The 13,604-nt window shown below is 37.8% G+C and overlaps 1 protein-coding gene across 1 annotated transcript in view; it reads right to left on the bottom strand.

Moving 5' to 3' along the window:
* Positions 1-13,397, bottom strand: part of LOC109111382 (neurocalcin-delta A) — a 53,107-nt gene extending 39,710 nt beyond the window's left edge. The window contains exons 1-2 of the mRNA XM_042740525.1: positions 13,218-13,397; positions 9,448-9,525 (exon numbers count right to left, since the gene is read on the bottom strand). The gene's annotated coding sequence lies outside the window, so the exon portion shown is untranslated. The remainder of the gene's footprint in view (positions 1-9,447; positions 9,526-13,217) is intronic.
* Between the last annotated feature and the right edge of the window lie 207 nt (positions 13,398-13,604).

Here is a 13,604-nt window from a genome sequence, read left to right as displayed (position 1 = left end):
TGTTGCTGTTCACCATGTGGAGTCTAACCAACCCCCCTCCACCACCGTACCTTACCCAGAGTGCAGCTGGTCACGAAACAATGAAAGAATGAGTGATTCATCCCTCTGCAGTGGTTCTGTTCTGTCAACAGAGCCGCGTGGGTGATGCCTCTTACGATTCAATTTAGATGAATGCACACGGACAGGCATGTTAAAAACTGCCAATGACTTCTGAATTTGAACATCTTGAGTGCTTGTCAATCCATCTTAAACTATGCCCACACATGGCAAATCATTTTGAGAGTTTTTTTTCTCAATGTCATTTGCCTCTGTAAGTGAAATTCTGGAGTTCTTATGCCTGGTTTACACATTTGCAGTACATATGTGCTTTCACATAAAATGCATTTGAGGTGCGCTACTGATCAGTGGAGTCTGTGATGCGTCACATTTTAATCAGTGGAATATAAGCTGTAAAGCAAAATTTGTTTATCGAGGTTTGATATTTGAGAGATTTCTCTACCTTTAAGGCAAATTAGATTTTTAACATACATTTTAGGCCCCTCTTGCCAATTGCTTGTTTCTAAAAAGCAATTTCTCTCTACAGGAAAAAAAACATGATTGGATGGACCAAACTCATGACAAATTTATTATGAAAGAATGAAGTATGAGTGCAAAAGGGGGTGCGAGTATGTGAGCCAATGTATTTGGCATTAATGGAGAAAAAGCATTAAGTACTTTTAAAATGTGGGAGTAAAGAGAAGCTGCAGTTTTATAATAATGGACGAGGTTAGTGATTTTACATTGCTGGCCTGTGTTGCAGGCCATCGTTTCTTTGTGAGGTTTTACATAACAGCTCTGCAGATTTAAATGGTACTTCCCTATAAACAATTCTTGCAAAACCTATTTTCTAGATATTTGATAATATCCAAAACTGGTTTAACAGGTTGATCACAAACAGTAAGATTATATTTTGTTTTATACAGGAAACATTTGACAAATCAGCCTATGGTTTGCTGCCACCTACTACAAGAATCCAAAACTTACTCCTGAATTTTAGAGTTAAATCAGTGTAGATAATACAAGTATAAAATCTATTTTAAGTAGCAGACTCTGAGTGCCATCTGAGTGTAATGACCTTTGCCAAAAACATGCTTCTGTTATGCCCCAGGACTCTTTCGCCAGCTCAGGAGGTAAAGCTAGAACCTGTCATACATGGAATGTGAAGCCAGGGCTGTCAGCACCACTTGGTTACCCCTCTCAACTCTGTCTCAACAGTATGTCACGCTAGCTGTCACCACACTGCTGATTTCACCCATCCTAGAGTAACAGTCAAAAGGCCAGCTTTAATCAACACAGCTGAAATCGTTCTGAAGTTACACTCGATCAAATTTTTTGTGAACATACATTATGTAACTCAGAAATCTCTTACTATTGAAACAGTCCAAAAAATGAAAAACACTGAAAACATTTTAAGGGAAATCTGCTAAAGCTATTAAAATGTCATACCACAGAGACTGTTTCAAAACAGCTCAGTTTCACAAAACACCACACCACCACTCTAGTAAATTCTGCATCAGGAATGAGGAAAAAATAATGAAAATGGAGCGCATTCTAATCCATGTTTAAACGACTCTTATTTGTGCTGGAGACGAAGTATGTGTTAGGACTGCACCATCAATTGACAATAATCACAATTATGCTGTTTTGATTAACTGATGCAAAAACAACATACTGTACACTAAACTGCACTTTGCATTTATTCCCATTCCATTAATGGCCAACCAGAGATTTTTAAAGGGCTAGTTCACCCCAAAATGAAAACTGTGTCATCATTTATTCATAATAATGTTTTTCAATAGTGGGGCAAAAATTATGAAAGAATATATAAAAAATATTTATGTTCTGTAAGTCTTATTGTTAAATTATAAAACCAAACAGCATTTTTGGTAGAACAAACTTTTTAAATGACTCCAAAAGCCAATCAGTAACATCCAACACTAATAAGAGAACTTTAAACTGTCTGCACAGATGCACATTTTAGGTTTTACATCCATTTGTTGTGGAAGAAATGTCATCTGACACACACCTTTAAAAAAAATAAATAAAAAAAAAATAAAAAAAACCCTGTTTACCCCCGGTCACTGATAGCTATCTGATTTGTTAAAACCCTTCCATCCTTACCTGGCCACGTAAATGCATTTTTGCAAAACGGATACAAAACCAATTTTCAATTACCATGTAATATGCAAATTTAACAGAGTTCAAGTCAATGAAAGTGAAAGATATGCACTGGATTTTATTCATAAGTTAATTTCAAGATCAAAGAGCGCAACAGGAGAAAGAGTGGCATCATATGCTCCAAGACATTTATAATTTTAACATTTTGGGAGGAGTAAAATTTACATATGTGGTTTCAACAAACAAGATACTTTTATACTTGTCCAGTTTTATCTGAAATGCGCCCCAGAACACCTCTTGAAATGGTTTGAGTAATCGGATATAAACCCGTCTTGAAAGCATTTCAAAGGCCATTCACATCTGGTCTTTTCACGATCAGATAGCCATCCAATCAGAGAAAAAGATGAAGTGATCAGGTATAAACAGGCCCTGTGTACGTCTGTAGTACATTGTATGTCTTTACAAAAAAGATTTACTTTTAGCATTTTTGGCTTTATTATGATAGGACAGATCAGAGCTCCCAGAAAGCAAGAGGGGCCGGGATCGGGAAAGGTCCTCAAGTCGGGATTCAAACTAGGGCCACCCATAGTGCAACGGCGCTGTATGTTACATTGTTTGGTACAATGAACTCTTACCTCAACCGATCAAAGAAAATAATATAATAATCATAATATAACTCCGTCATTTAAGTGATGTAGCTACCAAAGGCATTTCCATACACACAGACATTAAACCTTTGTTGACACTAAATACTATCATTAATTGTTCTATTCTATATCAGTTATTTAAATCACATAGTCCAAACATTCTTGACGTAGTATGAAAAAGTGTCAGTACTGAAAGAATTCCAGTACACATTCCATCCACATAATATTCAAAGACATCAAGCCCAGGTTCTGCCTATAGTCAACGCCATGTGCTGCAGTGATTGATTGGTTTCAGCATGTAGGCAGCACTCTAGTGGCATGTGTCTGCTCACAGAGTTTGTGTTTAGGCTGAGTGATCTGTTATTGACTTCCTTTCAGCCGACCACCTGGAGAATAATGACATTTACAGACATCATTATTCAAGAAATGATGGCATCAGCTCAGGCTTTGATAAGACATTATCGACGGATGGCTGTCTTTATGCCTCCCACAGAGCTGGGCACTATCCTACAATCTCACTCTTGATTCATTGTTCTCTGCAACTGTTCACCATGAGCAGAAGAGAGCTTTCTCATCGTGGATCAAAATATGCAGAAAGACCTTTTCTATTCTTAAATCCTCTACCAATTCTTCACAGAACATCAGTTATATTTTTCCATCACCAAAAACACTTGGTCACATTGAATTTGAGTTTTCATTGATTCCACACAGTTGGTGTGAGCTGACATTTGAATGTGAGAATGGGGATGTGGCTTGGAGTGTAATTCATGTGATTATCCTCAGTGAGACAGAACGTCTGCATCGATAGCCACAGATTTTCCTCAAACAAATACCCTGATGATTATGTAATAATTGCGATGACTGGACCAATGGAACCTGCATGCCTATCAAGGACTAATAACCAAGACCTAACCAGGCACGACGAGGCCAGATTCCAGCGCCAGGCAATTTGTCTGCTCAAACAAAACGTGAAAATGTGCCATGACGCAAGATCAATCAATCACAAAACACAGCCAACTACAACAGTTTTCTCCATTAGGGTCTCTCATGCTCACAATGCACTGCAGCTCAAAAGAACAGTCAAAGATGGCATGACTGGTTAAATGTCTGTTAAGTCACAATCCCTATTAAACTGCAGTGCTTTTTCACAAGATAAATTGCAAACTTTTTCATGAACATTCTGGTCATATACTCTTAGGAACCCCAATGATTTAGAGCAGGGACGTCAAACTTAGTTTCCATGGCCATGCAGAGTTTAGCTCCAACACCACTTAAACACACATTAACCAGCTAATCAAGGTCTCCAATTACCTGAAAAGTGAAAACTGAAGGTAGTCGTGTTGGAGCTAAACTCTGCAGGACTGTGGCCCTCCAAGAACTGAGTTTGACACACCTGATTTAGAGGTTTTAAATTTATGAGGTACTGAAGTCAGCAGGTGTTTGTAAAATGATCTTCTGGTTTTACAGCTAAAAATTTGGTAAGAATCACTCGCACAAACATGCGCCAATAACACTGAGGCCTTGATGACATGTGACCATGATGACAGAGTTCATGTCATCGATCCAGAGGCTCAAATGGGTCCAGTATACATTTGCTCTCTCAGACATATATAAGCCTAGATGTATAACGTGCTCTTCAAAAACAACATGCAAAAATTCATTTGCAAAATTTTCCACAAACAAAACATCAGGTTACCACAGGTTGTTGTCATGCCTATTAAACCTGACCCACATAAAAAAAGGACAGGTGTTCAGAATAGGTCTTGAGCAAATATTTTCCACATATTTGAGGTGAACAAAAACAGATTTTTCATTTCTGCTTGATTTTTTTCTGTAAAATGGTGCTTTGAATACCACATTTGCATGGCTGCATTTGACCAATATTTATTTAAAATATTAATCTCAATGTCAAGACTTTTAATAACAACAATGACTGAAACAAGTAACCTGTTTCAATATTAAATAAAAAAATATGACATTAATTTTACTGTACAACTTGCAAGTTCTTCATGAAATTCTGTCAACCATATAAAGCAAAGTGAGTGCATTTAGCACTAGTCTTGGCATCAGTGCAATACTGGGATTCAGCCAACATCAGACAATAGAGGACTTATGACAATAAAGTACCCGCAGCAACAAAAGGTGTTGCATTTTAAGTTTGAAATAACCTGAGGCTTGTCGACTGAGCCAAGTCTTTTAAACATGGACAGAAAAACACCATTTCACTGCCTCAGCGAAACAACCTTTTCAACCAGCCCATTGGGCAGAGATAGTGTTGTGTGGGCTAGATCAGCAATGTGATAACACGACCACTGAGTTAAATGAGATCAGCTATAGAGTTGAGCCAAGTTTTGAATAACTCTGTCTGGAGATAAAGTGAAAAAGAGATTGGGTTTAAGATTATTTATAGAATGCTGCAAGCCATTTCTCATCTTAGACTACAAATTGTAAAATACCTCTTGACGGAGCACTATTTTTACTGCGTTTTTACTATGAGCAATGTATCTGTAAAACAAATACATAAACACATTTATCATGAAAAGAGTGATTTTAAATGATCAGTCGAAGTAGTCAGTTTTGCAGAGATATATTACTTTCCACTGAATTTTGTGGATTTTAATAGCAAAAACATACATACAACGTAAATGTTACAGTATACATGAATAATAATGAGTGTTTTGCACACATGGATTTTGTTTGGATTCCACCATGTTTTAGGCTTACGCATCAAACATTTCCATAACATCTCACTTGAGAATGAATTTGCCTGCTGAAAACAAAGTACTGTAATGTTTATTTATTCATCCATTTTTTTTTTTTTTTTTTAAAGATAACTGATTAAGTAGAGAGGTTCTGGTAGATGTGTGGAGTTTTCATGCATATGGTTAACCCTGTGATAATGTTACACTTGTCATTGTTATTTACATCTCTATGTTCTGCCAAACCTTTACATCACAAAAGGTTTTTTTTTTTTTTTTTAACCTAGAGCAATGGTTCTCAACTCCTGTCCTCGGGACCCACTGCTCTGCACACTTTGTATGTCTACCTTATTTAACACACCTGATTCCGATCATCAGCTCGTTAGGAGAGTGATCCATGAACTGATGCTGCGTCTCAATGTGCCTACTTACACTACGCCCTTAAACTATGTACTCTTTTGGTGAAGAAAAAGTACACACTTTTGAGTGTGTTGTAGAAGAGTAGGCAAGCTTTGGGACATACTATCATGTCATACAATTGCGTCTTTAAAGGACCGCTCTTGCGCATGTTACACGCACACTGTCACTGTAAACTGGCCTGTCAATCATCTTGTCACAGTTAACATCCTCCACATTTCATTTCATTTAACTTCCTACTGCACTGGAGAGAAAAGGAGCTCTTTGATCTGCCAGTCGCGGGTCTTTCATGCGGAGAACGCTGCTCATATTTTCTGCATAATGATGCATTTAAAAGTTAACGACCAAATTGATGTTTATAAAAGTTCACATTGCTGTTGCAGATGAAATATAACATGGATAACAATAAATAATATTTTTTTTACCAGGTTAAATGTTGATTATTAGTAACTCAAAAACACCTTTTTGTAAACCTCCCTACCTAAACGTCTATCTATCGCGTATCCGCCACTTTTGTAGTTTTTCTAATGCGTTTTATTCGTGTTTGTAGTTCTGGACCGAATCCTTCGCCAAAGCGCAATGGATTGTGGGCAATTTAGAGTGTGCATTGATCAACACTTCAAAAATCGACCTGAAATAGTAGACCATCCAGGGACTTTACCGGGGGCATACTCTTTTCAACATACTATGCTTTGGGACTAGTGGTCGACCGATATATATCACCAAGGTCGATATATTGGCTGATACTTGGCATTTTTCATAACGATTGCTTTCATATTATTAGTAACAGAAAGGCAAACATTATAATACTTTCTCGCTTGCTGTCAGCATTAAGCAAATATGCATTTATATCATTTAAACAAATCTTTGAATGGCTAATGAACATTTAATTTCACAAACCTTTAAACTTGTGATTTCAAATTATGCTGTGCTTTATGCATTTGCCCACTGTCATATTCATGTCATTTTCACTGTGTGCTGTATGTAAAATGAGTATTACTCTGACTTTATTTGAAAAATATGATTCCCAATACACACAAACTTCCCAGAACACTGAGTGACCTGTTGGTTACAGTGTTTACTTCCTTTTTAATTATATTTTTATGAAATATTTATTTATTTGTGAAAAATACTTTGTCATCTAAAGTATGTTTGTTTTACACATTTATTTTTTAATCCATTGTCAAATGATTTCAAATTTCTTAAATATTAATTTCAAATTTTTAAAAAAAATTATATCGGCTTTATATCGGCCCCCCTGCTTTCCAAGATATCGGCATCAGCTGTCAAAAAAAACAATATCAGTCGACCACTATTTGGGACACATTTATTCTAATCTCACATGCTATTCAGGATAGATAGTATGAGTTGTTTTTAAAATTGCTGCTTTTTCTACGTGGTTGGCCCTTGGTCCTAGAGCTGTGCGATATGGACAAAAAAAACCTATCACGATTTTTTTATCAATTTTGCGATTTGATTTTAATCACGATTTTGACACACACAGACATGCTTTACAGTCATAAATGCATTCAGTATAAATTTGAAACATATTTCCAAAAGAAAACCAATGAGAGCTTTATCAAAAAGTTGTAACATGCCTCTAGAACAGACATAAGTCAAAATAATCACTAGTAAAGATGTCAAACAAAATGTCTAGACATATGGCAAAAATATAATAAATGATTTTATTTTTAATAATAATAAAATAAAACCCATGTCCAGGGCTTTTTTTCATAGAGGTCATTGTAGCAGTGCCTCAGGTGCTGAAATATATTTATTGCCCAAGGTTCACACGTACTCCGTCAGCAGTGCGTATACAGTATGTGTATGCGGTTCAGAAGCAGCAGTGAGAGCGCGTTATTGTAACGCGAAAGCAGATTAAAATAATGTGCGAGCATGCAAATTTCCTTTGCTGTCACAAAACCAGACACGCGTGCACAGATACACGCTGCTCTCGTCCGGAGAGAGTAAGCACTTAAAACATGTCTCCTCTCACTCACTCACTCACAACTCTCTCTATACTCATGCGCTAGATATTCATTCTTTTCGCACCTTTCTATTTCTAACCTTTTCTGTTCACATCTTTTACCGCGTGCAGTGTGAAGCTCTGATCCATTAACATGGGCTCGGAAAAAATACGCATCACAGACAGTGTGTGTGAACCTGGAGTTAGGCATATGCCCAATCTGTTCTGTTCTCGCGCTCACTTAGGTGCGCTGCATTCTGACTGGATCGGATAGCATACAGCTTGAGGTCGGGACCGCAGAAAATCGTGCTATAAAGCGATTTAGAAATCGCGCACGCTCAAATCGTGATTTTATTATGATTTCGATTAATCGCACAGCCCTAGTTGGTCCACACGCAAACACAGCACCAGGTCACTGAAACCGAACATTTTTGAAAATGCCTTCCAGGGTGAAGATTTTCAAAAACAATGGTTGCAGTGTTATCATGTAGATAGTGAAACCGGAGTTTTTGGCTTGTGACGTCGAAGCCTACACTGCCATCTCCGCCTACTGGAAATTTTTTCAGGCTTCTGATTGGCCAACATGGCTTTACGGTTGAGATTATATTGCCACCTGTTAGTTTGGCATGCTGTTGACAGTGCATCATAGCATGCGTTTGTGTTTTCATGTGGACGGAATTTTTTTTAAAAGCGGAAGAAGGAAAAACTCCCGTGTACATGTGGACATGGCTTCAGATAAGAGAAACATACAAAATGTGCAGAGAAGTTGAGGATCATTGGCCTAGAGGATGGCCTGTGTTAAAAGCCGGGAAAAAGTCATCCAAAGCACATGTTCGGAGACTAATGCAGGGTATTGGGAAAAAGAAGGATGCAAACCAGAATACAGCCATGCAGCCAGTGAAAATACAGCAGACGTGAGACTTCAAGCTCTCCAGGCAATTTATGATTACGGATATGAGAGCCAGTAGGCGTATTCATTCAGGCATAACAGCATGATTTGGGCAGCAAGAAAATTCCTGTGAAAGTCACCTGATCTTCAGTTTAGAACATCAAATGAGACACAGTCTGGATTGGCCACTAATTGTCCACAATTCACAGTTTCAAGATCTGCATATAAATAGCATGACAATGAATTTTTGTCAGCCTAAATCTGTCTGGATGTTATTGAGAAGTTCTTGGTTGTATCTTGCCCTTATATTAAATGAATACTGCCTCACATCATAACCTGTCATTTCAGTGCTCTCAATAGGCAGTCACCATGCTAGAAAATGTACTGATTTGAGTGACACAGGTGGGCTTTTATTTCCTCTCTGTAACTAGGCAACAGCAGCTTATAGAAAGTTTTAAGTTGTGTTCTTGAAGGAGTCATTACTAACCAAAACAAATGCAACCATTTAGTAATTCAACAACATAAACCTCAAGGTCACTTCCTTCCTGTTTTGATGACGACCACAAACTGCAAGGCCTTTTCTGGTTAAAACAAAACCCACCAAGTGTTCTGTAATAGATTTACAGATAGATTTATCATGAAAGCTATTCTTAAAGAAACAGAAATCCTCACCAAGTGCCAGAAGAAATCAACAGGCTTGACCAGCTGACCAGGCTGCTTTCCTTAGCTGCAGTCCAGGGAACTCTTCACCTAAAAAAAAGACAACAGACAAATTTTCATTAGCAAAGCCATTTGTTTTATGCAAGATATCTCAACTGGGGTCTGAATTATGTAAATGAGAGCACAAAAAGACCAAACTATTTATTGAAAGGATGGGTTAATTTTGATTAAAAAAAAAAAAAAAGAGGTTGGTGTCTTCTGGGTGGGTGCTCTTGTTTCTAAGCAACAGAAACCTTGACTCATCCCCTCATTGTTCTTATGTTGTACATCAGCTACAAAAAAATGAAACCTACAGCTCTGGCTGCTTTTGTATGTACATCTGCCATCAAACCTTCATCAGCCCTTTGATGTTTACTGAACCTGGCTAAATAAACACCTCAAACACATATGCTATGAAATACAATGTATTATAGAATGAGTTCTCTCAAAAATTTTAATCTGCTGAAAATGTACTCATTACCCTCAAGATGTAGATGATGTTTCTTAATCTTAAAGGTGACAAAAATCTTTAAAATGTTGTCATCATTTACTCACTCTCATGTTGTTCCAAACCTGTATTTGTTTCTTTCTTGTGTTGAAAATAAAAGATGATATTTTGAAGAATACTGGTAATCAAACAGTTGATAGTCCCCACTGATGGACTTCCATCATATTTCTTTCCCAACAACTGTTTGGTTCTTCAGAATTCTTCAAAATACCTTCTGTGTTCAACATAAGAATGAAACTTTGGGGAAAAAAATTTTGGGGGGTGAACTATTCCTTTACATATATGAAGAAATTTAGCATTACAGCACTTGCTCACCAATGGATCCTCTGCATTAAATGGGTGCTGTCAGAATAAGAAGTTCAAACAGCTGATAAAAGCATCACAATAATCCACAAGTAGGCCTAATCCACATAACTTCAATCCATCATTTAACATCCTGCGAAGTTAAAAGCTGTGTGTTTGTAATAAACTAATCTATCATTAAAATATTTTGAACTTCAAACGGTTGCTTCGGGCTAAAATAGGAGTCCTCTATCCATAATATTGCTTTCTCAAGTGAAAAAAAATTCTTGTCTGAATCAGGAGAGAAATGCGCACAAATCAAGCACTGTTTACAAGCAAATACAGTTCTAAATAGGGGTGCACAATAAATATCGGCCGATAATTAATGAATTAATAACGCTGCAGTGTTTCCCACAGCCTTACACTCTATTTGTGGTGGCACTCCCCCGCCCCCATATATACACATATATGCAAATTAATTTTCTGTCAGCAGGAGGCGCTTTAAGAGCGGGAGAGATACAGGATTCTCCGGTAACGGCTGCAAAGCAGCGCTGAGCTCACAAACGCTGCCTTATCAAGCATTACATGCAAAATGAAATGAAAATGAAATCGAAAATTTTCTAAATACAGTCGGTTTCGGCATCGGTTTTTGATTTTATAACGTGCAGTGCTCATGTTTATTCAATGAAGTCAAAGGCTTTTGGAAAATCTATTTGTGGCGGTCAGTTTTGATATTGTGGCGGCCCGCCACAAATAAATCAATGTGTGGGAAACCCTGCGCTGATAATGAATGTGGATTTGCACAGCTTGTCAGTAAACAACGTCTCTGTGTAGTAACAGCTGCTCTATGTGAAATCACGCACCTGATGGAATTTACCGCTGATTAAAGAACCGGCTTTACTGATGAGATGCGCATTAATTATCGGCCGATATTTATCGTGCACCCCTAGTTCTAAACAAACATGCTGGTAGCTTTTTAGGTGAGAGGACAACAGGGGATGGACTGAGGGACATATTATTATGGATTATGGACTGGTATTTCATCCAGAAGTTAAGAGATTAAAGTTAAAAAGGCTTAATGATGGATTTATTACAAACACACAACTTTCACTTCACAAGATGTTAACTGATGGACTTGAAGTTGTGTGGATTACGGTGATGCTTTTATCAGCTGTTTGAACTCTCATTCTGATGGCACCCAATTACTGCAGATGATCCACTAGTGAGCAAGTGATGTAATTTCCCCAAATCCGTTCCAATGAAAAACTCATCTACATCATAGATGGCCTGAAGGTAAGTCATTTTTCAGCATATCTTTCCATCCACTAAGACTGATTTGACAATAAAATAGGAATACTGCTGTCAGTTTTTGTGAGACCACACATTTACATGTCATTGACCAAAATCACACATGCCGGTCTGTAAGGTGAAGCTTCATGTCTGCGAGGTTTCCACACCTCCATAACATTATGCATTATTCTAAGTGGCTCTTCTTCACACAAAGTGACAGCAGGATGGTCAGCTGGCTTGGATCCTGTATGCCAACTCTCCCTCTTCCATTGCAAATGATATGCATTAGTAGAATTGGCCAACAGATAGCACAGACGTGTGTGTGTGTGTTTGTTAGGGGGGGGCATCTGGCATGGGAACACACGGTTGTGAGTGTTATCTCTTGGCTTGCATCAGTGGCTCTAATTTCCATCTGGTCTGCATTAGTGGGAAAATGAGGGAGGAGGCAGATCTGGGCTCCTCGACCGTAGTCATGAAAGTACACAGACCAAAGGACTTCATCTTTTTTAGGAACTGTAATAGGCATGGATGAACTCTTCAAAAACTGGTAGAAAAAAGCCACATGCATTCAATCGAACAACTTAAAAATTAAGCATTCAGGCTGTTCCTATTCAGTATGACAACATGAATACCTATTTCAAGAAGACTCAAGAATGAACATAACAGGATTCACATACAGTACTAAGGCTGATGATACACAGGGCAACTTTGGTTAATGTTGCAGTCAACGGGCAACCAGGTGAGACATGCATTCGACCAATCTAAAGTATCCAGAAAGAAATCTGTTACCCATTTTAAGTGGGAAAGTGCCCCAGAAACTTGCTCAAAAAAAGTTGCCCCAGGCTGTGTATCATAAGAGGCTTTTCATAATCAAAACTTTTTTTAAGCAGCATCCTTGGCAATCTCAAACAAAGACAAAAAAACATTTATCTTTCAGTTCATGACACTTGAGAGATATTTAAGAATGCTTAAAAGCTATTTTAGTGTCAAAACCTCACACGCTCTGAAGGATGGCATTGTAAAGCATGACATCCATTTGAGATCTATCATCAATGATAACACTGGATAAATTTCAAGACACAATCAAGAGAAACGTCACTAATAATGTATCAACATCTACAACAGGCATTTAATAAGCAAACTTCAGCAGACTATTCAAGTGAAAAGTTCACATGAGAAACTGTCATTTCTGACTTCATATGTGGCAGTAAAGATAAGTCGTCATCACACTCGTCTGTTCTTGTTAGTAGCTAACGGTAATACTTGACAAACTAATCTTTCTACAGGAGCCAGTCAAAAATTGTGTCAGGAGCTGGAAGAGCAGTTTAAATGAGCATAACGAGCTTACCTTCAGTTTAGCGTTCAGAAGACCGAAATGTACAAGCTGGGGTTTAAAGAGACTTCCTACTATCAAGCTAACGTTAACAAGCTAAAACACGTTATGTTAGCGTAAAAACAACGAATTTTTAAGAAACTACACGACGTTATCGGCTATTGATGTGAAGAAACTCTGTTGTTTGTCATCATCTTTAGATGGTTTTACGTTGTTTATCACAGACAAGAGAAACGGTCATGAGCTGAACACCAAAACAAACACAGAGCTCAAAGAAAGAACGATAAACAGCAGCAAACTTGAAGGAAAGTTTAGGAAAACTATACTCACAGTAACAAACTTTCTGCAGACGACTGGAGGAAGCCAACGAACAAAAGCAGCTTTATGGTCCTATGCAACAGCAGAGAACAAAACGAGAACTGTGGAGAAATTAAACCGAAAACGGTCTCTCACTGCCCTCGCGCCGTTTGGGGAATGTGGCACGAGAACTGTTTGATGACGTCTTCTGCGCGGCACGCCTTCCTCTTTTGGCTGCAGCTCAGAGAGGAGTATCAAGCCTGTGGATATTATTCTCAATCAGTTCATAGGCTACGTATATTTCATATACGTATTTATTTTTGTGTTATATTTCAGAGAATATAGCTGTATCTTCGCAGATGTATTGTTTTCAAATGCGTTTTTAGATTTCTATAACAAGTCGTAATATTAGTTTACTTC

Source organism: Cyprinus carpio, chromosome B16 (genome assembly GCF_018340385.1).
Source record: "Cyprinus carpio isolate SPL01 chromosome B16, ASM1834038v1, whole genome shotgun sequence".
NCBI lineage: Eukaryota > Metazoa > Chordata > Actinopteri > Cypriniformes > Cyprinidae > Cyprinus > Cyprinus carpio.
The sequence above is the reverse complement of the archived record's forward strand: the minus strand, read 5'-3'. Positions and strand labels throughout refer to the sequence as shown.